This window comes from Protopterus annectens, chromosome 3.part0, assembly GCF_019279795.1.
Source record: "Protopterus annectens isolate FY-2018-M chromosome 3.part0, PAN1.0, whole genome shotgun sequence".
NCBI lineage: Eukaryota > Metazoa > Chordata > Ceratodontiformes > Protopteridae > Protopterus > Protopterus annectens.
The window spans coordinates 78,052,162-78,078,260 of NC_056731.1; positions in this window are offsets into that span (position 1 = coordinate 78,052,162).

The window sequence follows — 26,099 nt, forward strand, 5'->3', positions numbered from 1 at the left end:
ATAAGTAAAAACTTTTCAATGAGAAAATATCATCTACAAACAGCATCACGGTTATGCTGCTAAATGCTAGGAACATAACCACTAAACTCCACTCAGTGGAAGCTGTCCCCACTTTTGAAGATGCAGACATTTGTGCAGTCATACACACCTGGGTCAAGGCTGTGGAGAGCACCACAGCCATACCAAGCTACACCTCATTCCACACGTTCACACCTCAAACTTAAAGCATGCAAAGAAATGGAAGTGGTGTATCCACATTCATTAAGGATAGATACACATCAAGATTGATTAGACAGTAAGATTCCCCAGAGAAACTGCAGGTGCTATGGACTACTTGTAGGGGACCTAATCAAGTCATTGCCAGCTACAGGAGCAACTCCCTGAATCAGTACATCCAGTGTGCTTAAATAGATCTATTTGAGTCTATCAAGATACAAGATGGTTTTGCTTGAATTTAACTACTCAGCAATTGGGTAGATTGCTCATGCTCAAACTCACTTGCCCAGAGGTTAGTCATCTTCCTTAACTATAGTGCCCCAGACTAGTGGCTTGACATCCACACAAGGGAAGACAACATACTGGAATGGGTGCTTACCGATATGGGTGACTACTGTACATCCTCCACTGTGAGGTCCTCTTTGGTAAGATCTGAGCACAAATTGGTCTCATTCCAAGTAAGTATCACACCTGACACTTCCATCCTGCATCATATAAAGTAATAAAGTTCAACAAAGCATATTATAACCTACTAAGGGATGGTATAAATAGACTGACTGTGCCACCCCCCACCCTCAGATGGAACAGACAACTACGCTGAGCTCTATACCAATGCTTTATACAGGCACCTGTACAATTGCATTCACTCACCTGTACCTGACAGGGGTAAAACAAGCTCCTCATGGGAAAGCAAACCTGCCTGGTAGACAGTTGCCATTAGCAGAATTTACAATAAGAGGCAGCCGTTGGCATTTCACATTAGGAAGGAGGGAGCCCCCTAAAATGGTGGCATTCCCTTCTCAGCTTAAACAAGCAAATAAGTCTTGTTGTGAATCCATGCAAAACAAAGCATGGGTCAAAATTAGCCTCCTTCAGAAAGGACAGCCACAAAGCATTGTATAGTTACATGTGCAATGCAAAAGGAAAGGCCCACATTGTTGCTAAACTCATACAAAATGATGCCACATATTATGAGCCTGTAGACTTAGCTATCCTGTTGCTCAATAGATTCTGTGACAACTGCACTCACCTGTCCCCACCACATGTACACCATGATACCCCTACAACCTGTCCGATACCTTGTAGTTCTAAAGAGCAGGTACTAAATGGCCTCTCTAAGGTGACAACATCTATTGCACCTGCTAATATCCCAGGCTGCATCCAACATGGATTACCAGCACCACTAGAAACTATTCGCAAACATAATGTAGCTGGCAGCTGCATCCAAACTGACTGGAAATTGGCCACTATTATCCCCTTCCACAGAGGTAGTGTATCCACTGACCATGGGAACTATAGCCCTATTAGCCTGACTAGCCATAACTGGGAGGCCACAGGGCAACTCATCATGGAATGTATCAACAGATATAGGCAATCTAAAAACACTTGATCCTACACTGTTTGGCTCTGTGATAGGGAGATCATGCCTGTTAAACCTGGTGGACATATATGAGACAGTCACCAATGACATGGATGAGGGGACATCTGTGCATACAACCACCTGGACTTAGCCAAGTCATTTGACACTAGCCCCCACTCAGGCATCATTGATAAATCCACCCAGCTAGCCATCAACACTAGTATTATTGGAATGGTTACTAACTAGCTCATTGATAGCACCCATATAATCAGAATAGGGGTATCCACCTCCAATAGCAGAGCTGTAACCAGTGGTGTTCCACAGGGTTCAGCCCTGGGTCCTCTAAGATTTGGAATCCATTTATCCAACATTCAAACACAAAGTGAATGTCTGTTGCAGACAAGGTTTGCTGATGTCTGCAAAGTGGGAGTGGTCATACACTCTCCAAATGAAGTCATCATCCTACAAGAGGGTCATACATGACCAAATCATTGTTGACACAATCATGGCATTAAACTGCATTCAAATATATGTAGTATCATTCCTTTCAGTACCTGCAATGTCCCTGCTACTTAGCACATCGATAGCAACACCTTAACTACATACGCAGGGGTGACAGACCTGGGCACACAGTTTACACCAACCTTACCTTAGATCACTTCTCCACAGTGGTAAGAAGGGCATTATATCTTGCTCATGTAATAACTGAGAGTACTGTGACCTGGATATGAAGTAGTTGTAACCTCCATGTACTCTTCCCTCATCAGGCCAATATGTGAGTGCAATGGCCATTTTGTCATGTATGTTTCCAAGTACCAGTGGCAATTGCAGAGACCACAAAGGTGCCTTACAAGGAAAATTCAAGTCTTGAGCATCTGTCCTATGGGATCCATCTGAAATCACTGATGACTTTAGTCTGTGTCATACAGACTACTCAGAGGTGATCTCTGCTTTGTACATGAGGCAAACTGACCCTGCTTTATTGGTAATTCTGCATATCTGTAATTAAATGGTAGTTGGATTATTCACTGTAAGGACCTTAACTTGGTAAGTGACATCAATAAAACATGCTGGAGGGAAAGATATGTCTACCAGGGTTTAACAAATCTTTGCAACAGACTTGCACTTAATTCCAAACAGCGCACCTTTGACCCTATTCAGATGCAATCTGTATGACTGGATGGGTGACCATAAGTTCCCATGGGGGTTCTGCATGTGTCCCCTTTGGACAGGGGCAATAGAAGCTGAGCTTGTAAAGAAGGGTAAGGACTTGGCTAGGATTATAAGGGCCCTAGGGCCATTAGCCTAGTAAATTCTAATTATCTCATAGGCTGTTGTAAAATGCTCTGACTGATATCCACACACACCAACTTGGCTATGGTGAGAATGGTATCACTACCAATTAATGTTTACAGGACACTGCACTGCACACACACAAAGTTGGCTACAATGAAATTAGAATCCCTACTTATCTAGTCTTATTTACTACAGATCACAGTATGTAATGCAAGTGCCATGGCTCCAGTCTGACATTAGCATTTGTTTAGGTATGCTTATGCAAGATGAAATAAGCAGGCTTTGTGGAGGACAGGAATTTTGAGGCCTGCATCATCTGCTTTGCCCAAAATAGTGCAAAAGTCTGCCTCTTTGAAAGTCAATGTGGTAACTTATATTTGTTTTGTAGGGAAATGCACATACACATCAAGTGGTCTCGAGTGAGATTAGAACCAATACCCACCTAGCCTTACACACTACAGATCACAGTACTTAACACACACACCACAGCTTAAGTCTGGCATTAAGGTGGCCACTAGTAGTATTATGGTAGATTAAATCTGCAGGCCTTGTGTAAGACAGGAATGTAGAGGCCTGCATCAGCTGCAAGGTCCAGAAAGTGAATATCCATTGCAGTTTGAAAGTCAGTGGGGGATTCACACTTGTTCTATAGGGGATACACATATACACCAAGTGGGCTGATGTGAGATTATAATCCCTACTTATCTAGTTCTATACTACTTAGTGCATGTACCACAACTTAAGTTTGCTTTATAAATGACTGCAGGTGAACCACTTGTAGAGGACAAACTTGAACAGTGTGTGTGGCCTGCAGAGTGACATTTCTTCTTACTGTCATCTGCATCTAGTAGCCTAGCAGTCAGACAACTTTTTTTATCTTACCTACGTGGCAACTATAGCCATTTTGGCTATATGTTTCTGTCTGCATTTGAATGGGCAAGCCTGTGGCCCAAAACAATTTGCCCTGTCAATGCATGAGTACACAACATTATACATTGCACAACTTGTTCACTTGGTGTATGTGTGGTGACATCCAGCAGGCAAAGGGGGCTGTAAGTAAGTGCATTATCTACTGTAGAGCCCTTACTTTTGGTCCTTTGACCAACATTATATTTGTGTCATTCTTGGTATGTCAGGCAATACAGACATACACACACACACACACACACACATATATATATATATATATATATATATATATATATATATATATATATATATAGGTTTGTGTGCGTCTGATATATATATATATATATATATATATATATATATATACTTGTGTGTGTGTGTGTGTGTGTGTGTGTGTGTGTGTGTGTGTGTGTGTGTGTGTGCACGTGTGTATGTGTATTTTATCTAGATATATGGGGAGAGACAGAGATGTATATGTGTGTATATATATATATATATATATATATATGTAGATAGATAGCTATATATAGATATATAGGGAGAGAGGGATAGTGAGAGACTTAACTAAGCATATGAGCATGCCCAATGGGATTTTTGGCTAAAAATAAGCCGTCTCCAGCTCACACCTAGCTATACTCCAGTCCAGGATTTTGTGTATTATACAATATGACATCTGTCCCTGTTTCTGCATAGCTGCACTTCACTCACAGTGGCTAAAATTTGCTAAAGTTGTCTTATGTAATTAATATGTGACAGCAGTTAAGATAGTATAGCACAAACAATCTGACAGTCTGTAGAACACAAATTATTGATACCTCACATCCAAGACAAGTGGATATTGATAGATAAGAACCATGAATTCCATCACACAAGGTAATTGCCTTAGTCCTTTACACAACAGTAGCTGCTTGACAGACAGGGGGTCATTCAACATACATAAATAAGTACATTGGTTATTCCTCTTTTACCTAAGACATACAATGTATGATCAGTTTCTATAGTACTGTCCTGAGACTGAGTGAAATACTCATATAGCATTGATGAATTACTGTTAAAGCAGTTACAAGGGAACACTGTTGTGTTGGGGTGTGGGAACAACACCACACTTTCTGCTGGGATACACGATAGTCTGACTGTCATTTAACCCAACTGTCTTAACATCTCCCTTCCATGATGTGCCAGTAATTTGTTGCAGTAGGACTGCATGAATATTCCATGCATGAGGCCTACTGTATAGAAATGGAAGCATGTTAGTGGAATGGGTAACTGTAGTGCCACGTGGATGTAATTTCTATCCAACTAGCCCACTGTACCAGGTCAATACATACAATGACATATAATAATCCAAAAGACAACTTTGTAGATTATGGACTTACCCTGCAAATGCCGCAGTTGACTCCACTGTAGTCCAGGGCTGACTCTGTCTGATGCAAGCAGTACATAGCCAATACATGAATAGGTACAGGATGTGTGAGATGCCTGGCATCAGTTTTAGTATCTGTATGGGATTAGGAGTAAGATATTAGTCCCTAGGTTGTCAGTGAATGTGCTATGCATTGTCCCTTAGCCAATGTCAGGGAATACTGGGGATGCCTACATCTGCCTACAGGGATATCAAAAAGGGGTTTCTCCTCCAAGTCCTGCTGTGACTGTGGCAGTGGTTACCTAGGCACTAGTGGGGGCCTGTGTATCCATTCCCTTTGCTGATCCTGCTGCAGTTGTTTCCACAGGAGCAGATTGTGTAGCACAGCACATACTGTAAATATCTGTGCACATGTGGCTGAAGTATACTGTAGGGCTCCACCAGATACATCTAGGCACCAGAACCGTGACTTCAGAAGCCCAAACTCATGCTCTATGATATTCCTAGTTTTTGTGTGTACCTCATTATTGCATTCTTTTGTGGGTGTGTGTGCATTTCTGATGAGTGTCATCACTCACTGTTGTAGGGCATAGCCAGCATCCCCTGGTAAATGGCTGTGTGGGATGTACCCCTAGCAAACATCTGGTACAGCTGAAATGCGTATCAGATATGGGAGTTGTGATAATTGCCAGAGTTGCCAGCACACACATTCAAGATAATCTACTGGGCATTGCACATGACCTGGCAGTTGATAGATTGGTACCCCTTACGGATAGCCCTTTGTGGTTAACGTAGATACTTTCCATGATGTACTGCACCAGGTGGTGCCTTGATGTGTACATGTGTGCAATCTATGGCACCCAGTACTTCAGGGTAGTATGCTACACAGTAGAATTGTTGCATATTGCTGGCCCGTGCCTCAGGGGTGAGGGAAAAAGAAATGTGCTCACTGCCTAAAGTATATACTTTAAGTATGTCCATATTTATAGACTTTTACATCCCGTTCTGTTCGTGTAGACTCCTGTATGGGGAAAAATTCGGTGTACACTATGGACACTGACATAGAGTCTATACAGATGCCTTTCTGCTTGTTAGATCACTACACCTGGGTCATTTGCATTCCTTGGAACATTTCCTGTTTGCACATGCTTGTGGTCCGCTACGCAATGCTTACTGAATCTAAAGTTGTCCCAGGTCATTTACACATTGTAGTGCAATAAAGAACAGCAAAAAAAAAAAAATGTGTAAGCTTTACTGATTTCTCACTGATTTTTTTTTTGTTTGCTTGTTTTTTGTTTTTGTTTTTAGATTTTGCATGCACCAAGGCTATTTCTCTGCATATGCCTAAAGTGTGTAATAGTGTGTTAAATCTGATATTGTCAATGTTTTGTGGTCAACTTTCTTAACCTTGCCTTTTTGCTGTATAATCAATAGAAAGAAATCTTTAAAAGCATGGTGAAGATTTTTCTTATTTGTTTTGAAGCATTGGCATTTTAAGTAAACTAATTATTAACATGACACTGAAGGATAACATTGGGGTGAGGCTGCAAGAATGCTCAAAAAGTGCAATAAGTTAAATAATTAAGAATGCATTATTTAGTTTATTGAATAATGGAAATGCATGTTTTCATTTTAATAATATTCAATGGCAGGTTGTGCACTGAAGACGTCTGGTAGTCTGATGTCTTTACACGTAGAAATTGAGATTTAGTGTTGAAGGACACCTATATGGGTGGGACTGTAGAAAACATGGAGAGCGTGGAAAACATTTAAATATTTGGACTTCCCTTAACTTATTTCAAACTGTATAAAATATTTCCAGAGGAACCTGTTGTATATTTGAAAATTCAGACACTGGCAAACAATAATAGTTAATATCTTTAAATTAAACAGAAATAATGTGAACATTTTTTACCACTACAATATATATATACAGGTATGGGTGCAGAACTATGTGGTATATACCTAGTATAACAATGGCAAGGATTTTACTTAGTAGATTCTTGCAAATTGAAAAAAAAAAACGTTTTGATTAATACTTTATTATAGGAGCTGGCTTCCCTAATGACTGCTAAATTTCAAGGAGCTATGCAATTCATTCCCTGAGTTGTAATGGCCAAACAGTGCCTACAGGTGAAACTCAACTCCAAAAAAATAAATAAAAAGGAGTAAGCAAAAGAAATAAGTAGGAGGAGCCAGAGGGAAAAAAATCTACTAGATGCCACAGCAACGTCTGTAGTGTTTTGGGGCATTAAAGCACATGCTATGTGCCCTTATTTATGTGTTTAATACTGATAGGTCTGTCTAGACATTTTTTGTTATATTAATTTATTTTATTTTATTTACATTTGTTAACTTGGTAATGTCTAGCTGGGCAAGTAGTCCATTTTCAGTGGAGACCTGGGGAGAAAAGCTCCATAACAATAGTACAAAAAAAGATTACAAAAAAATATTACAAAGACTTACAAAGAATATACAAAAAAGTTTAACAGTTGCCTACAATGACAACTTACAAAAAGAGAATGTAGACAGAAAACATAAAATTTCCTAAGCCTTATTACTGACAGTAATATGAACTCAATTAGGTATATAACATAACTAAAATAAACGGTTGTGGTATTTTCATTTGGTAAAAGACAGACAAGGAGAATATAGCAGAAAAGAATAGTTGATTGATGGCATAAGAAACTAGCCAGAAGTATTACAAGAGCATAGCCATTGTTGAGTAAGGTATTCCTTTAGGATTTGTTTGAAGCTATGACGATCTGTGATTTTTAGGATATTCTGGGGTATTAGGTTTCACTGTTTGGTTACTTTATAGGAGAAGAGGGATTCACCAAAGTAATTATGTGACTTTGTTGCCTTGAGTGTAAGTTTATCAGATGATCTAATGGTCTTGGGGTTGGTATTTAGTTGCATTAGGTTGGAGAGTGCAGGGCAGTTTTCGGGTTTATGGGCAATGGAGTGGGCAATGGTGAGCTGATTGAGTGATAACATATTGGGAAATTCAAGCCAGTGTAGTTTTTGAAGAGCAAGACAATGTCCTGTTGGGTATAATAGCAGCAAATGTTGCTCTTTTATTATAGCAGGAATCAAATAGATGCAAATCAAATTAGGTTAGTGAAAATTTGAGAAGAGTAGAGCAGAGTAGATAGGATGTGGGATCTGTCTGTGGCTTGTCTGGTGTTTTGACTAAGGTAAGGTTTGGCCCTATATAGTGCATCAAGTTTGATGTGAACTTTTTTAATAGTGAGTGATGTGTTTATCAAATGTTAGGTCATTGTCTATTGTGACACCAAATAGTTTTGTTTGGTTAACTAGTTTAATTATAGTGCCATTAGTGGAGTAGATGGAGAAAGGAGGTGGGTTGGCTTAGGATTTCCTGTGAGAAGTTCATTAACTTTGTTTTGTTTGGGTTTAGGATGAGTAGAAGTTCATTTAGGTAATTTTCAGTATCTAGAAATGATTTTCGGAGTTTATCCTGAAGTTCTTAGGGTGTGGGAGCAGACCTAATAAGGGTAGCATTGTCAGCATATTGAATGATAGAAGCAGATTTGGTGGAAGTGTTTAGACTGTTTATGAATATAATAAAAAGGAAAGGGGACAAGGATGGAACCCTAAGGAACCCCAACAGAGACTGGAAGGAGTATGGAGATTTTATTATCCCATTTAGTTGCCTGTTGTCAATTAGTAAGGTAGCTAAAGAACCAGTTGAGAGCTGTAGAGTTGAGGTTGAAGGATGCTAGAGTGCTGAGTAGTAGTTGGTGGGATACTGTATCAAAAGCTTTGGACATATCAAGCAATACAGTAGACACTAGCTGTCCTTTGTTTTTGAGGAGATTGATGTAGTTAATGAAACTTATGAGGGCTGTGGAGGTACTGTGGATGGAAGCCACACTGTGAACTAGATAAGAGGTTATTTGTAGTGAGGTGGTCTAGGAGCTGTTTATGGATACATTTCTCTAGGATTTTCCTTGGGGTGAGAGAATGGCAATGGGCCGACAATTAGAGAGATATTTTAATGGGCCTCCCTTGTGGAGAGGGATAATATAGATATTTTCCAGAGTATGGGCACATATCATTCTGTAATGGATTGCTTGATTAGGATAGATACGGGATAGGTGATGGAGCTGGCAGCAGTTTTTAAGAAGTCACTAGGACGTTGGTTAGCATCTAGACAGGTAGGTTTTAATTTTGATAAGAGTTTTTTGATATAAGAGGTTTGTATGGTTTTAAAAGAGAAGTAGTTGGGTTTAGAGTTTGTGGAGGTAAGCACTGTAAGTTGTTGATTAGACTCGTTGTTGTTTAAAAGTGGGGTGATAGTTGTGATGAAATGAGAGTTAAATTGGGATGCTAAGCATTCGATGCTATTTGTTGTAGATGGTGCAGGGGTAGAGGTTTTGAAAGGGCTGAGGAGGTAGTTAATGTTTTGCTAAAATTTTTGCGTGTTATTTATGTGTTTTTGCAGGTTCACTAGACAATCTCGAAATACTGAAATGTTGAATTTCAGTATTTTGAGACTGAATAATCGAAAGTGTAGTTACACGAAACTGCACTATCTCGAATGTGGAAATGTTGAATCTGCTGTTGTGGTGTCACGTTCGTGAAGTGCGATGCGGTTGGTGGATTTAGCTGGGGATTCAGATAAGTGGTGTTTATGTAAGAGTATTCGGTAGGGATTTTAGTGTGTGTAGTGGTGGTTTTTCTGTGTTTGTGTGTTCAGTGTGACCTCGGAGTTAGTATATATAAGTGGGGGGGTCATGGGGGGTGCAGGGGGGCTTGTCCCCCTGCTTATAGGTAGGGTAGGTGTGTTTATATGTTATGTTGTGTTTGTGTGTGTTGTTTTGTTTGTTGTAGTGTAGTTAGGTAGGTGTGTGTGTGTGTGTGTGTGTGTGTGTGTGTGTGTGTGTGTGTGTGTGTGGGTTTTGGGTATGTGGAATTTTGACTGTTCAGTCTCGAAATACTGAAATTTGACATTTCAGTATTTTGAGATTGTCTAGTGAATCCATTTTGCTGACAGGCTAGCTAGGGGTTGTCAGATGAGCAGTCCAATTTAAAATCACCTAGTACTATAGCTTCTTTGTTGAAAGTAGAGTATGCCCAGGATAGCAGACTTTCAATGGTAGGTACATTATTTCCTGGTGGTAGGTAGGAGGCAATAATTATGGTGGTTTTATGTGGATTAACTTCAAATCTGGTGGTTAGTATTTCTGCTTCTGATAGATCTGGGGGTGTACAGCTTAGTTTTTCAATTTTGCGGAAATATTTATACATGATGACAATGTCTCTACCAGGCTTGTTCAGCCCATCTTGTTTAATAGCATTATAATCACAAGTAAGTATTTCCTCATCTTTAATGTAGGGTTTTAGCCATGTCTTGGTAATAAGTACTATATCAGGACTGTAGATAGCTAGGGCTGCATGGAATTCACTAGTTTTTTTCTGATACTGAGGTTAAAATTAGTTATGAGAAAGTCTGATTTGGAATTATTTAGGGAAGGGAGGTGGAGGGTAGTATTAGCAGGTGTTACTGGGTGTTATTTGATGGAGTGGGAGTAGCTGTGTGGGCCCTGGGTTAGGATATATGTCAGCGTGGAGTTTGATATCTGTTAGTGAGTGTAGAAGAAGAGAGAGTTTGAACTTGGATATTAGTCGATGAAAGAAATCTGGAGAGGAAGGATAGTTGGGGGTATGGACATATTTATAGTGAGAAAGTAATATGTTAGAGTTTGTGTAGAGGTCAGAACAGATGTGAAAATGATACTTGGTTTTGTATGGTATGTAACAGTGGGGAGTGTTGGGGAGGAGTAGAGTGTTATGTTTGATGTGATGAATGCAGTGGAGTGGGAGACTGGTACTGGGTAATGAGTAGGGAAGAGTTGCTTAGAAGAGTGGTGATAACTGACATGGTGATAGTAGAGAAATAGTTAGGAGAAATATATGGGTGGGTTGGTGTGTGAAATTTAGTAGAGAGTGAATGTCCTGATAAAGTGATTTAGTAGGGGAGTGTTGTGTGAGGGACGAAATAATGGTTAGTGATGTGGAAAGGGAGAAAGTGAAAGAAATAATTGATTGTGGGTGTTTTGGATGAGGTAGCTGCAAGCTGTAGGATAATGAGTTCAAAGGTGTGGTTTAGGTTAATTATAAATTTAAGGAAAGTGGGGTGGGTGGGAGGGAATGGGTGTAGAGTAAGGGATCGGGGTGAGCCCAAGTGAAACGAGGGTGAACAGAGTGGTTTGAGCCAAACCCAGAGGTAAACACACTCCAGAAACAATCAGTAAAAATCTTTAATAGAAAAGGCTTTGTATTTTTAATAGTAATAAAAAGAGTTTTGTTGGGTACTGCTATCGGGTACGAAATGTTTTAAAGCAGGCTGATAAGTCTAGCATTTAATAGCAATAAGTTTGTTGAAGCTAACAGAGAGTCTTTTAAGAATGAAGGGGGACTAATAAATTACATTTTCTTTTTTTGCCTAAATGTGGAGATATCAAAATATATCGGCAGCATGCAGATTATAACAATTATGTGACTCTTTCACACATTACTCTTTGTTGTTAGATTTACAATGAAAAATATAGCAGGCAGGCCAAGTAGTCTCACAACTGCTTTGCAAAAGTAGAACTGAAACATACATACAATTATGTCAGCAATGTTTATAGTTTAGATTGACACTGTGGAAAAGAAGAGGGGTGCATCTGAGCATGTGTACATCACTTGTATATCCTAAGCTTCATATTTGCCCTTATATGTACATATGAGTCAATATGTACTGTGCAGAGTAATCTATGCAGCCATTGGAGCACTAATCTGAACAGCAATTTTTTGTCACATTTTTAAATGGTAGATGTTACCTCCAGATTACATATGTGTATATATGCATCCATTTTTTTACAAGGATGCATCAGATGATGTACATTTCTCAAACAAGTAGATGAGTGCTCTTTGAAATGACTGCATGAGACTCTTTAGTATGTCAGAAGGAATGCAGTTGAGTAATATATTCTTCCTTCCTGCCACACAGTGTAGCTGGCACTATGCCATTACAGTCATGCCCATAGATGCCAGCAGTCCTTTTTTTAGTTGTGATTCTTCTCAGTGGCATTATTTGTCTACCTCATGTAAGGGAATATAGTCCCTCATATACATGGCTATAGCCAGCACCTGCTATTCCTGCAGCAAGTATTGATCTTATTCAATACCATACCTCCCAACTGCACCAAATTACTCGGTTTTTACCGAGTTTTGGGGTTCAAATGAAGGGGTGCCACGATTCCCGAGTGGCATTTCCGATTTTTTCTTTGCATTTTTAATGTTTTTTAATTTTCGCGCTGACAGGGCTGACGTCATCACGTGCGCAATGACATCAGCTCTGTCAGGGTTACCAGCCTATCAGAATTGAGCTCCTTGGAGCGTTATGCATGCAGAGCTCAAATGCAAGTAGGCGGGAATGGCCAATTTGCAAATGTGAGCGGGATATAGTACTTATGGCACCTAGAACGGAATGGAGAGTATTATGTCAGGGAGCAGCAGAAATGAATGGATTTTTATGTCGTGGTACTGATGGAGCGAATGGACAGCAGCAGAAGTTACTGAATGTCGACTCGGGCCGGGGCCGGAACGAACAGATGGATTGGCAGCAGCAGCACTGAACTTTGTGTGGTGGAAAGCAGCACATAGGTAAGTGTGTGTGTGTGTGTGTGTGTGTGTGTGTGTGTGTGTGTGTGTGTGTGTGTGTGTGTGTGTGTGTGTGTGTGTGCAGAGCTTTATGTGAGTGGAGCTGAAAGGAAGGACTGTCTGAGGCGAGGCCTGGGCTGCTGTTCAGAACTTCAGATGCAGAGTTTTATGCGAGCGGATTGCTTCAGGTAGGAAATGTGTGTTTGTGTGTGTGCAGGGTTTTATGCGAGCGGGGTACTTCATTTAGGAAGTGTGTGTTTGTATGTGTTTGTGTGTGTGCAGAGTTTTATGCGAGCGGGGTACTGTGTGTGTGTGTGTGTGTGTGTGTGTGTGTGTGTGTGTGTGTGTGCAGAGTTTTATGCGAGGGGGTACTTCAGTTAGGAAGTATGTGTGTGTGTGTGTGTGTGTGTGTGCGTGTGTGTGTGTGTGTGTGTGTGTGTGTGTGTGTGTGTGTGTGTGTGTGTGTGTGTGTGTGCAGAGTTTTATCCGAGCAGGGTACTTCAGTTAGGAAGTGTGTGTGTGCAGAGTTTTATGCGGGGTACTGTGTGTGTGTGTGTGTGTGTGTGTGTGTGTGTGTGTGTGTGTGTGTGTGTGTGTGTGTGTGTGTGTGTGCAGAGTTTTATGCGAGCAGGGTACTTCAGTTAGGAAGTGTGTGTGTGCAGAGTTTTATGCGAGCGGGGTACTGTGTGTGTGTGTGTGTGTGTGTGTGTGTGTGTGTGTGTGTGTGTGTGTGTGTGTGTGTGTGTGTGTGTGTGTGTGTGTGCAGAGTTTTATGCGAGCGGGGTGCTTCAGTTAGGAAATGTGTGTGTGTGTGTGTCCTGGGGCAGACTGGCTGGCTGCTCATGATTAGTTTCTCTGCATCCAGGTTCAGACAGATTTTAAATTTTGCCCATATAATGCCCATATAAGCTTAAAAAAGTTGCTAGAATAATACATTTTACATCAGCATGCAATTTCCTGAAGGATATGAAGGTTGAAAATAAATTGTAAAACACTATTTAGTGACGTCAGTACTCAATGATTTGCCAGAAAAAAATATAAATTTTATGAGGAACAGGCCAACAATGTGAGGCAAACATCTGCACATTCTGCAAAAAAATCTGGACAGTTGAAAGGTATGCTTGTATCTTTGAATGTTGTGATAGGTTACAATTGCCTGATTACCTGAAATGGATAAAGTGGATGTCAGAGAAGGAAGGAATTTCCTGCTGTAAGACTTCATGTGTTAAGAACATAAGTAACATTTGGCTGTAAATGTTAACTGTTGTGCTTTGATTCTGGCTTCTTATTGTTCACCTCTGCTGGGATTTTCCATGCCTTCTTTTTTTTTTTGCATACTTGCAATACAGCTGCAGTCATACTTTGCAAGCTTACTGAGAACATATATTAGCAGATCTCATTCATACTTTCTACCTGTATTGGTATTTTGTATTCTTAATAGGCACCTGCACTGGAATTTTGGAAAAATAATACAAACTTGTTCTATATTTACAGTTATACCATGGGTTGTTACTGAAATAAATTACTCTGGGTAAGTTTAATGTGTTGGTTAGCAATCAGTATACAAAACTGTTAAGCTATGGGTTCTAAATGTTTGTATTTTTGTATTATTAAAGATAAGTAAAGCATATGACTAATAATTATCTTGGCTTAAATTCTTGCTTTCATCTGAGAAAAGTTGTTATTATATGTGTGTGTGTGTGTGTGTGTGTGTGTGTGTGTGTGTGTGTGTGTGTGTGTGTGTGTGTGTGTGTGTGTGACTGTGGAAGTAGACTTAAATGATGGAAATGTTCTGAGTTGGGCAGTTTTGTCATTACTGGTTCATGCATTTTGTTTCATTGCCTACTGGAAAAATGTTCAAACAATAAATTTAAAATGAGTTCTAAGTCTAACAAGTATGCTGTATTATACAAGGAATTTAATTGAATAATGTCAGGAAGGTGTATCAAAGAATGCATGTATGTTTCTTGTTTTGTGTGCAAGGGGCCAATGATTTGAAAACAGCCCAAAGGTAATCTTTATCCACCACTGGCCAGATGCATTTTCTTTGAATGTGGTGTGGGTTTCAATACTGTTTTAATTAATGTGAGTTTCAAGGGCAGAGATGTTTTAATGTCAAGCCTATTTTCATTGTGAGACAGTATTGCTTTTACCAGATCATGATGTTTATTAGTGTTTCTGCATTATTGTGCTGCATTAAAAATAAAATCCAGATAATCATTGTAGAAGTAAAGCAGTATGCATACATTAGTGTTTTTGGTAAATGGAGCGAAATAGCCGAGCAATGGGACATTGGAATGGCTGCAGGGGGACTCTGGTGCCATATTTTGATTGTCTGTTCTTCATTTTGCATTTGAAAGTTGGCATCCCACAATTCCACTGGAGTGGGTGGGGTTTCATAATTATGTATGCAAAATAGATGTTAATCAGTGTACAGATTTGTACCTATTTTTCATGGGCCTTGTCCAGATTTTTGATGTTTCCAGGTTGAGAGGTATGTTCAATACATATTATGCCTGCAAGTTGTCTGTGATTTGCATCTAACTACAAGGTTGAACTTGAACAGCACCTCAGGCACTTGATGCATGTGTGAGAATGGAGGAATGCAGAGCCATGGTCTGCATGCTTCTTCAGGGAAAAGGGGTGTAATTTCACATACCATTCATTGCTCTTCCAAGTACAACCTACATCTGTTTTCATAGATCTCTTCCTCAAAGTTGCATATGCTGGAGGGAATATGAGCTATGGCAAGAACAGTACACATGCTGAGAAAATGTAACTCAGCAAACTATATGGAAACCTAGGAAATGACAATGATGAATTAAGTAGACTTTACAATTTCATGCAGTGTTACTGTAAGGGATAATGAGCATAGAATGTCACATAATGACATGTCACATTGGAAGGATCTTATATACACAATGCAGTGTTAGGAAGGCATGGATTTAAATAAGTATTTAATTGATATGTAGTGGGATTCTATAGAAAGCTATACTTGAGAAAGCATTCTAACTCAACAGGAGTACAATATCTGACTCACTATTGGTTCTCCATGATCCCTCAGGATGTATAGAATAATGAGGAATCGCAGAAACCTATTGGAGATCCAGAAAGCTGTATATCTGCTGTCATTCTATGAAACTTAGAAATTTTACATGGTTGCTGAATGCCAATGTAAAACATCTAAGTACTAGTGTAACCCATTATACTGAATGGGTCTATGTAGCATAGGGATTGCATTTCCTGCAGGTTCACAGTGGTACTGCAAACATTACTCATTGGATATACCGTGTGCTGGCAGTTCCACTACTGACATAAAGGTAGTGCAATATTCATTCAGGCCCAGAGAGGGCCATTCACATGTATGTTTGGTATTCTTTGTAAAATGTCTTCATCATACACAAGGACTGACACACACACACACACACACACACACACACACACACACACACACACACACACACACACACACACACACACACACACACACACACACACACACACACACACACACACACACACACACACACACACACACACACACTCACACCTACTTTTTCAATATAGTTCCATTTAGCAGCACAGACCTACAGCATGCTATAACTGTACTGCTTCCTGTAATACTCATGCCTTACACAGGTTTACCTGCCATGTATGCCATATTATGGCATGCACACATGTGGTGCTGTGGGGATTTGTGATTTCAGGGGATCATGATGGTCACACTTCACATTTGCTAACCTGTAGTTTATGCCAAGGAATATATAATGAAGTTAATTTATAATGAATGGTTAATAAACGTATTACCTTGTCCTGGCACAGAGGAAATTCTCTACATTCGTGCAGCTGATGTAGTGCCTCATATTTATACGTGCTGTCTGTCCCCTTGCCAGGGATAATATCTTACTATGGGACAGAACATAGTTTTTCATTTGGAGAAGTGTTATACTGTAGCAAAGGCCCTTTGTAGTGCAACTCCAGTCCTTAGAAATTCCAGCCTTGTCACCTCAGAGTAAGACGTTGTCCTGTTTGATTCTCAGCTACAGCGTCTTCTGTGCGGAGACATGCGTGAATGGGCGTACCTTCGTTGAAGGTTGTGCATCACAGCCGGCAACTCGGTACGTAAAAATCTACTGCCAATCATTAGCGGACCGGAGTTCTGCTGTGGTGACCCCTAACCGGGAAAAGCCGAAAGACACAACAATGTAAACTACAGTATAACATGTATATAATGCTATTACCTGAAAATATCTCAGAGTATAACACAGGGGCACCAGGGATTCTAGGATGCATGTCAATTAATGTGAAATGTTGAAAGCAGTATTATGAAACACAGCATGACGCAGATAAACTTTGTTTTTATTTTTATACAATGGCCTAACACAACTGAATTTTATTGATTAGAAAATATTATTCTGTTGGTTAACTACTATGTAAAGGACTGATTACTCAGATTTTTTTGATCACACTTATTTATTAGTATGAGTGCAAACAGAACAGATGGATATTTTCTTTACTTCAAGGACATCTTTGGATCACTATCAACACTTCAGATTGTTCATATTGGAATCATTTTTTGTATATTCTACATGGTATTCATTGCTATTTTATTCCGAAAGGAAGTCCAACTTCACAAGATAAGACCAATTGATGCGCTATTATAATTTCATTAAGGATAGAAGTAATTGAGAAAGAACAAGCTTTTCTGAGCTAAAGCAAATTAATGTAACTTAGTAGAAATGATGGATAAATAAGAGTGAAGAAATTTAAATGACCTAGCATTAGAGACCTCTGTGGCATACTTCTCATTACAACAATTCATTACAAATGTGCTAAATGTGAATTCATATCTAGTAGGAATTGTTTTATTCATTTCATGTTTTGAGTAAAGAAATTCCTAAAAGATGCATGATTGCCTTACACTTCTGTTCCTCTTCATAAATTCTCATTCTGCAAACACTGAGCTTGTGTTGGGGGAGGACAAAAGCTTATGTATAGTGACATTACATGATTGCATCATTGTTAGAAACTATTTGGCAATTGGCAGTGTAATAAGCAGCCTTTCTGTATCATCTAATTCGTTTAGGAAGATACCAATCACACTTTGTAAATTACCTCTATTCATTGTGCTGCTGATGCATAACACCTTACATTTTTAGAACAGTCCTGTCTAAGATGGAGATGGACATAGAAGAAGACTATCTATCGCAGGAAACACTGAATGTATGTGTGTTTCATATACAAATATATATATATATATATATTAATATATATATATATATATATATATATATATATATATATATATATATAAATAAATATATATATATATATATATATATATATATATATATATATATATATATATATATACATACACATACAGGAGTGTATGTATATGTGTGTGTGTGTGTGTGTGTGTGTGTGTGTGTGTGTGTGTGCGTGCGTGTGTGTGTGTGTGTGTGTGTGTGTGTGCGTGTGTGTAAATGCATATAGATTGATAAACAGACCTCTACAGAGACAAGGATATTTTTGGTTACCTTAAAGCATATCATACTAACAAGTTATGTTAAAAAAATAGTTAAAAATAAAGAGAATAAAGTGCTTCAATTCCAATTAAATAGTGTATTTACACCAAATATCCGTCTAGACAATGAGTCAGAAGAGACTTACTGTAATGACAGAGTAGAAGGCAATTAGCAGTACTAAGACATTCTCTCAAGAGTAGCTGGAAGGCAGCTATCTGTGATCTGCAACTGCATGCTTTCATACAATAGAAGGGTTGCTATTGAAAGTACATGGCCATTCTTCAAAGCAGGCAACTAAAAAAAGGAATGCATTAGAAAATGCAGAACTGCATATCCCCCAGTGAGAAGAAGTATACATATCTCCTGAAATAAGACTAAAGTGTTACCACTTCAAAAGACTTGACAAGCACAAGCAAATAAACAAGCACCTTTCTGGTTAAAGTAACAATGAGTTTCTTCTAATTTGCAGTGAGTCCATTTGACATTTTATGGTATCCCTCCACTTACTATATCTGCTAAGGTTTTGACATAAAAGTAATAAAAAATGATGAGTGATGTCTGATACAGTAAATTCATTTTAGTACATAATTTGTTGATGTGTATTTTGAATGCATTGTGTTTATTTTTACAAAGAGAGTTAATAACAAAAAATTGACAGCTTTCGCAGAATCCCAGCAATCTTCAGACATAACATGTACACCATGATTATTATGTAACACGAGGTGGGTAGTGACATCTTTCCAAATTAATTTCCATGTTGCACATTAGGATTTATGTACAGCTGTGAACAGCTGCAGGAACTGTATATTAGAACTGGTTAAGGTGCTGAATAAGTGTTTTTAGTCCTGTGGCTAAAAAGTTAGACCTTGTTTTTACTGTTGTCTAACGTGCCATTTGAATGAGTTTTCATTTAGCAGAATATGCAGAGTGCTGAGTAATGTAAATGAATGAAGCTGCAATTCATGAAGGCAAAGTACTCCCCTGAGAATTGCTAATGCCATGAGCCATGTCTGCACAAGTGCCTATATTGGTTTGATAATGATGTCCACACATTGTAATCTGTACTACACTAAGCAGCAACTCTACCCTCCTGCACATCAGAGAACAAGAAAGGATTAGAATGAGAAAAGTAGAAAGAAATCCTTTCAGCTTTTAGTCATTATACTCCAGAGAAGTTTAAAAAGCTGCCAGGGAAAATGAATGCTTATCGCAGGGTATAGGCTGTAAACATTCTGTGCAACAGGTAGATTAAAGGGCACGTTGTGCCACATGCATTGTTCTGCTTTATTGAATGGCACACTACAACCATACTGTGTGGTTAGTACACGACCCACACACATACATGTGATTGAATAGTTCTTAAGGTTGACCAGAACATCATAAGTGAAACTGTCGCCATGTTCACTGCAATGTGCAACTTCATAGTGCATACAACAGTCTGCCCAGTACTTCATCTAAGACACCCAAATAAATTGTATACCTGCCCATGAATACTGTGATGCATGAAGTAATGACACACATATAATAACCACAACACACACTTATTTGTTATCTACAGCTCTGTGGTGTTGCACTTACACACCAAAAGGTGAAAGTGATACCTTTTAGGAAGGTAAAGCAATTCAAGATATTCAGGTGAGGTATGAATCTGGTGCATTTCCTGAATGATTAGTAATAATTAATGCACTTAAATGCTTCTCATCCAAGTTTCATAAAAATGCAATGGAAAGTCTTTTTCTTTTCTGTCCATTATGTTTGTTTAATTTTTTTATGTGGTGGACAAAAGAAAGGATGCTTTGTGAAAACATGCTGGAAAAAAGAACAGTACATCAGGATAGTATTTGTTATCATAATACATGTTTGTACAGAACTAAATTGTGAAATGTTGCTTAGCACACCCTTTGTCCCCACCACTGCCCGCTAATTATATACAACTACTCCAAGGCCAGACAGCAGTATGATCACATATCTAGTAAACCTTCTCTAGCATAACTTCCATTTTGTGAGTATTTTGTGTTTACATATTTTTTACTCTGTTGCCATTTTGCAGTGTCGATATTTTGCTGTCAGTCTTTTGACTATCGAATAAATTATGGTTCGATTGTGTGTAGGTAATCCATAGATATATAGATATATATTGATAGGTGGATATGTTGAAGTATAATACTAATGATAATGATGTGTATTACTAATGCAACATAATGATAATTGCATGTTAACGCCTAGATCTTGCATAAATGGCGAGGAGGTAGAGATCACAGAAACAAAGACCACTAAGTAGAGAAGGTGGCAGACAGGTTCTGGGATCTGTCTTTTTCAGGATCCTGATGACTGGTGTCATGCAACTGAAGAAATGTAGAACTAGCCTTTTTGGTGATGGACACAAAGGTGTTGCTAATGTTACTAATGCTGCTGGCGCAGTTGGTGGATAAGATAAAGGCAAATTTGTTTATGTTGCAGTAATTATATCCAGCCATGTGCACTGTATAGTCAGAGATAGTGCTAGAGTTAAGGCTTTGGAGAGACCACAGAGATTTATTAACCCCCAAGCTGCCATGTCATTTGAGGGTGTTGGGTATGAATACAATAGACCATAAGGATTTCAATAACAAGGACCCAGTTTGATTTAGATCTGATGGGATGCACTTGAATGACTTTGGTTTAGATTTGTTTAACATACATTTAAGTTTATTTTTAGAAGGCTTGGTAGAAGTTCTTTTGTAAGAGAGGTGGAACAGCCTGTGGTCAGGCTGGTGGGCAGAGAAGAGGGGCAGGCTTGTCCCTCTTCTGTTACCCCCTTGGTGTTGGGTGTTAATGCAATGAGCTTTGAGGTGAAAGTGAGCTGATGGACACTGCTTGATATGAATAAGTGAGTAGAGATATGGACGCTGTTTATTCAGACAGGGTGAGCTGGTATGCTGTCCTGATGTATATTATAAGGATTTCCATGTTGTGGTTACAACATCATTGCTATTATAATTAATAATTGAAAAATAATGTAATATAGTTATGTTTGAAATTAATAAAGGTCATCAAATGTGTTTTGGTACCACTGTATTATTGAAGGGGACTGGGGCAATGCACTTCATGTAAACATGAGTTAGATCTGCCAATGCATTTCATATAAACTTGAGTTAGGTCTGAAGAAGCTCTGTTGAGGTTGAATGCTCTCATCTATTTAAAAAAAAAAAAAAAAAAAAAAAAATATATATATATATATATATATATATATATATATATATATATATATATATATATATATATATATATATATATATATATATATATATTTTCTTCAGTAAATAAACTATCAATTTCTATACAAGTTATAAGTGATTCATTACTTTGAAGCCCAGATGAGATTGACTGCAGTTTGTGATTGTTTTATCTTGGTTTTAAGGGTGCTCAACCAGCAACATTGATGCTCAAGAACTACTAGTTTTCCCTGTTGTTTTATATTTGTATCTGTGTGTGTGTGTGTGTGTGTGTGTGTGTGTGTGTGTGTGTGTGTGTGTGTGTGTGTGTGTGTGTGTGTGTGCGTGTGTGTGTGTGTGTGTGTGTGTGTGTGTGCGTGCGTGCGTGCGTGTGTGTGTGTGTGTGTGTGTGTGTGTGTGTGTGTGTGTGTGTGTGTGTGTGTATGTGTGTGTATGTATGTATGAGTGTATTCCCCTCACATGACCTGATCCACAAATGGCTCCCTCACCTGCACCTCATTTGGTTCATTCATTCCTCCAAAGGCAAAAGTTAGGCATCCCCAAACTGTTATGAGCCATCCTGCACATTAATTACCATTTTGGGATGCCTGATTGGCCTATCTGTTCCCATGGAGGTGAGACTTATGCATTAGGGAGTGTTACAATTCCATGGAGGCATACCTCTTAACTGTCCTGAATTTTGCATAATGCAAGGACTATTGCTTCATATTTTCAGTCTGTTCCTCATAAAATTTCAGTTTTCTGGCAAACTGTTAAGGATTGATGTCACTAAATAATGACTGACATTGTAGTTTTGCACATCCCATCCCTATAAATGCATGCTACTACAAAGCCTGTTATTTGAGCAACTTTCTAAGTTTGTAAGAATGATATTTAAAACTGACCCTGATTCTGGAGATTCATGCGTCATTATCTGTGGCTTTTTCTAGAATTTTTGCTGTAAATTGTTGAGAGATATGGTGGCCCACACCCCTGTACACCCTAACCCATCCAAGCCTCCCCATTGATGGCCAACTGGATCACCATAGCTTCCTGAGCAGGGAATAAAATATGCACTTCTACTCTCTTCATCCATGTTGCATTTGTGCATGTGCCATCGTGACCTCCATGTCATTTCATTCAAGTAATTTCCATTGTCATGTGACTTGATCTTCTTTCATAAAAGCTCTTAGTTTGTGTTAATATTGGTTTTAACTGTATTTAAGAAGTGCTGTTGTAAGAATGCTTAAAGTATAGTTATTTTGTTGCTTATATAAGTGTCTGTTAACTTCTCAAAGATCAATGGGTTATTTGTTTCCTTGAGAAGTCAGCACTAGTTTTTATTTGCACTTTTTCCATCCAGTTTTTTATACAGAAAGAAATTCATTTTATTCCTTTTTGCAGTGACAGACTTTCTGGAAGTCTAGTAATGACAATAATCTGGCCAGCCTGGTGGTATGCTCCATTCCCTAAATGAAATGAAAAGTAGAAATAGACTGCGGCATTGACATGAAGTGACATGCAGAGGTCAGTTTAATGCTGCTCTATCTGATAGTGGAACTACACACAAACCATTTCTTTGCAGTTATTTCAGCCAGCAGAAATTCTACTTACAGCATTTTATTTGGCATGCATTCATGTCATCAAGAGTACAGCTCAGAAATGCAATCTGATTCATAGATTCATAGGTGTTTACTAGGCTAATTACCACAAGGGCTATTTTAAGCCCAGCCATGCATCCCAAATCTCTGACAAGTTCTGATACCCTTGATAAGGGTAAGCAGGGGTTTGGAAGATAAAACATTTACAAGTAGGGTCCTGGGAGATGAACAGTTTACAGGTTGTCTGTGTCCATTACAGACATAGGTGCCAAACCAGGGATGAATTTCCTTTTTCCCATCCAGTTGTCTAAGTTGCACTTGAATTGGGTTAGGGAGGAACTCTGCTTTACATGGATGGGAAGCCTGTTCCATATACAGGGTAGTCTCTGGGATGCATACCTGTTTCTCCAGCAGGTCCTATTTATATCACAGGAAAGGTTTAAGTCCTTAGAATGGGTCATTGTGGTGCTGTTTGTTTTATGGATATGCAGGAGGTCCATCAGAGTGGGATCTTACAATGCCCTGCATGCCAGGCATAGATCTCCCCTCAAAAGCCTGTAGAAAACAGAATACAGGGATAGGTCCTTGAGGCGGTCTGCACAGGACATTTTACTTCGGCCCTGTATTCTTTTAGTGAGGAACCTCTGTGGACATTCCAATTGTTAGATATGTCTGGTTAGTTACATACCAAAGGGGGCACTGTACTCAATGATAGGTCTGATGTGTGCCAAATGCAGTGGAACAATGACTTCCTTGGACTTAGATGCCATACTTTTGTTTATAAGTTGCGCAACATAGAATTATTTCAGCACTACTATAGACAAGTGATGGTCAAAGGCTAGATTACTATCTATGTGTCATAAGTCCCTGACTAATGGGTCAACTCTAATGGGTGTGTTCTCAATAAGATAGTTGCCAGGGATGGATGACTTTCCAAAGGATACTATTATGCATTTCTTAGCATTTAGTTTTAGTCCATGGCTCTGACACCAGTTGTTTGTCTGTGTCATCCCCTTCTGGAGAACATTTGTGTCAGTGTGGGATTCAATGACAGCTCCTAATTTGCAATCATCTGCAAATGTATTCAGCTAGAGACCTCTGACATTGGCCTTGACTTCAGAGATGTAAATGCCAAAAAGGAGCGGTCCAAGGACTGATCCCTGAGGGACTCCAGTTGTGACTGTCCTTTTTGCAGATGTGGACTCCCAAATTTTAACTTCCTGGGTCCTGTCTGTGAGCTAGTTGGCTAGCCATCAGGTGACATATGAGTCTGTACCAAATCTCCTGAGTTTGTCAACAATGCCCGAGTGGGGTATTATGTCAAATGCCTTGGCCAGGTCAAAGTAGGCACTGTGAACCATTTTCCCTCATCCATTACTTTGGCTACCTTCTCAAAGAAGTCTACCAGGTTGAGTAGGCATGACCTGTCCTTGACAAAACAAAACTGGATTGGGTCCAGTGTCTGGAGGTTAACTATATCTCTGGTGATCATCTCCATGATAATTATTTCCATGGCTTTACATAGAAGACTAATGAGTCTTATGGGTGTGTAGTTTCCATGGTCTGTAGATGGCCCACCTTTGTGCAGGGGGATGACTGTTGCTGTTTTCCATTCATGAGGCACAAAGCTTGTTTGGATTGGAGGCTACAGTTAAATAGTAATTTCAGAAGCACTGATAGCTCATGTTTCATGTTATTTAGAAAGCATCCTGGGATATTGTCTGGGCCCACTGATGTAGTTTTCTTGGTTTTAGAGAGAGACTGTATTAAGGACCTCTTCTCTAGTGATAGTAGGGGGAGTTATATTTGATGGCATTTCCTGAGAGAAGGTTGAAGGGGAGAGAGGGGTAAAGTTGGAGCTGAGTTTATTAGCCAGAAGATTTGCTATATCTTCTAAGTTTTTTTTTTTAATTTCTCCAAATCTTGTGGATTTCTAACACCATGATGGGAATGGCTCCAATTGTTAAGTCAACGTATGGTTAAAGTTCATGAAATTAGTATTGTTTCAATCTTTGACGTCAGCCAGAAGTGCTCTTTGCTGCACCTGCAATGTACCCAGTAATGTCTCCTTCTGCAATTCGCATGGAGTTACATGTCACTTGTTGTTCTTCTTTCAGCTTTTCCCAGTTAGGGGTCACCACAGCGGAACTCCTGTCTGCTAATGATTGGCAGTAGATTTTTACGGTGCTGATACGATTGTACATTCTTTTTTATAAGACCTGTTGCTCCTACTACTATTGGAACTGTCTGGGTATCTTTCTTACACACTGCTCTTATTTCTGCCTGCAAATCCTGGTATTTTATGACTTTCTGTCTCTCTGTATGCAAGATGTCGCCATTGGGTGTAACGATTTCAATAATCAATGCTACTTTTGTCTTCTTTTCATGGACCGCTATATCTGATTTTCTTACATCTGTTTTTTGAACTGTTGATGATGGGTGATCCCATGTGATGTAGATTTCATCATTTTATATAATGCTTTGTGGATCATGTTTCCAGTGTTTTTCAGTTGCATAAATATTATAATGTTTGCACAATCCCCAGTGCAATGGTCATGCCACATACTGGCTCAGTACAGCTGATTTCATTTACAGTGAGCTTTGCACACAATTGTGTATTGCCTTTGAGGTTGCAGACATAGCTAAATAATGCTCTGTAGTTGTCCTTGGCCTGGAAGGACAAACTTACCTCAAATTTGGCTTTGGTAGACTTTACTTGTCCTCTGAGTTGTTTGTTTAGTTTGACGAGAGTGCTTTTATCCTGCCGGGTGCAGCACTTCCTAATTTTTGCCATGATTGTCTTCCTTCTGTTATACAGCCTATTGATTTTGTGATTCCACCAGGGTGGCTTGTTTTTTAAGTTACTTCTGTACTTCTTCCTGGTGGGTACAGCTACCTCTATGCAGCTATTATCATGCTTGTCCAGGCTTTCTGTGAACAGTTCTGCATAGGCAACAG